Raw genomic sequence first — 1,742 nt, 5'->3', positions numbered from 1 at the left:
GCTGTAGGTCACTGTGTTGTTGTCAGGTAGTCTCTGGTTACCAGGTAAATAAATCACAGAGAAATATTTCAGCTCTAAACTTACAGGTTATGTTAATCAGTGTGAACAAATGTTGGTCTGAATGTTCTCACCTCGAGCTCTGATGAGAAGAACAGTAATCACAGTAATTAGGAGGAGTTCAGCCACACGCATAACCAACATTATGTAGTCCAGAGCAGAACAATCTGCACGAGCTGTAGAACAGAAAAAAATCAACAAGAACTAAATGAAACACTTAAATCAAAAGTTAGATTCATGTGTTTATTATGTGGAGAGAAAGAGGCTGACAGGAAGACAGAGAGACTCCAGAGAAAGATGAGTTACTACCTTGTAGTTTTGTTGAAGTATCGTTGGTTGGAAGACAAAACACTGATCAGTCCTGGCTAAATAAGCTCTGAAGAGAGCTGCACAGGTGCAGCCCAATCAGCCTCCCTGCCTGCAGCCTCCTGCAGGAGAAGGAAGGGGTCGTAACATCCCCCCCTTAAGAACAAGGTTCTTCTAAGAACCTTGAATTTGGCATAGAGCAGTTAGCAGTACAATATACACTCATAACCATTCATGTTACAATATAATCAAGCTGATCCATAATTTATCAACACATTTCCCATGTGCCATACTTTACTAATCAAGCTGCATTCAATTCAAATTCAATTCAAATTAGCTTTATTGGCATGAATGTGTAACAACAATATTGCCAAAGCATCATACATACAACACAAGAACAATCAACCCCATACATTTCATTAAACAAGTAATTAAAGCGTAAAGCAATCAAAGCGTATGTGTGTGTGTGTTAAAAAAAATGAAGAATTAAAAATTTTAATAAAATAAATAAATAAAACGGTAAGCTTGTGTGTGTGTGTGTGTGTGTGTGTGTGTGTGTGTGTGTGTGTGTGTGTGTGTTAAAAAAATAATATATAAAATATAAATTAAATAAATGAAACGAGCACTTTAAGAGGAAGAACAGGGAAACAAACAAAGAGAGTAGAGGAATAGGAAAAGAAACACATGGCATTAAAATGGCGTATGTCTAAATTGTATGGTTGAAGAAACAGCCTGTCTACTTTCAACACGGGGCATCATTCTTCCAATGACCGTTGGCACGACAATATCGGCAGGTGTCAGTTTTAAATGATGCACTACGCCCTCCATTACAGATAAAACCCTGGGCTACCTGAGCAGAAGACTCCCCCTATACCCATGCTAACTTCAACAATGACTATCTAGCCAACTCCCCCCTAGTCTTCGTGCAGCTAATTGTGGAGGGTACTTATGCACTCGAAACCAGTGGGGTGAAAAAGGGCAACCAGAAAGCCAGTGACCCCGTCACAGCCGCGGAGGTGCTCCCGAGCAAAGCTCTACCCACGTTCACCGCCACCTAAACCACCACACCACGAAGGGAAATCGCTGTTAAGCCTAACAGGGGAAAGTTCTCCTGCTCACACTAGAAAACCCAGCTAAGGTCCAACAAAACAAATTCAGCCAGCAGAGCTAAACCACTGACAAAAGGACCATGAACCTCTCTCCTACGGAGCTTTAACTGACCTAACCAAACCTGACATTTACCTCACAGACTGGTAAACAAATACCAAAATAGCTGGATGCTGCACAAAACGAGCCGATCAACACCAAATAACAACAAGTTCCAGACGAGCCCCCACTTGTCACAAGCCAGCTCTTAGCCCGTGACAAAAAGGAGGTGA

The 1,742-nt window shown here is 41.4% G+C and overlaps 1 long non-coding RNA gene across 1 annotated transcript; it reads right to left on the bottom strand.

Moving 5' to 3' along the window:
- Window positions 1–612, bottom strand: LOC123966044. Its single transcript, XR_006823853.1, has 3 exons — window positions 367–612; window positions 132–233; window positions 1–33 (listed from the first exon to the last, which is right to left on the bottom strand). It is a non-coding gene; the product is annotated as an uncharacterized LOC123966044 (long non-coding RNA).
- Between the last annotated feature and the right edge of the window lie 1,130 nt (window positions 613–1,742).

Source organism: Micropterus dolomieu, unplaced genomic scaffold (assembly GCF_021292245.1).
Source record: "Micropterus dolomieu isolate WLL.071019.BEF.003 ecotype Adirondacks unplaced genomic scaffold, ASM2129224v1 contig_12347, whole genome shotgun sequence".
NCBI lineage: Eukaryota > Metazoa > Chordata > Actinopteri > Centrarchiformes > Centrarchidae > Micropterus > Micropterus dolomieu.
Note: the sequence above shows the minus strand (reverse complement) of the source record. Positions and strands in the feature narration are given on the sequence as shown.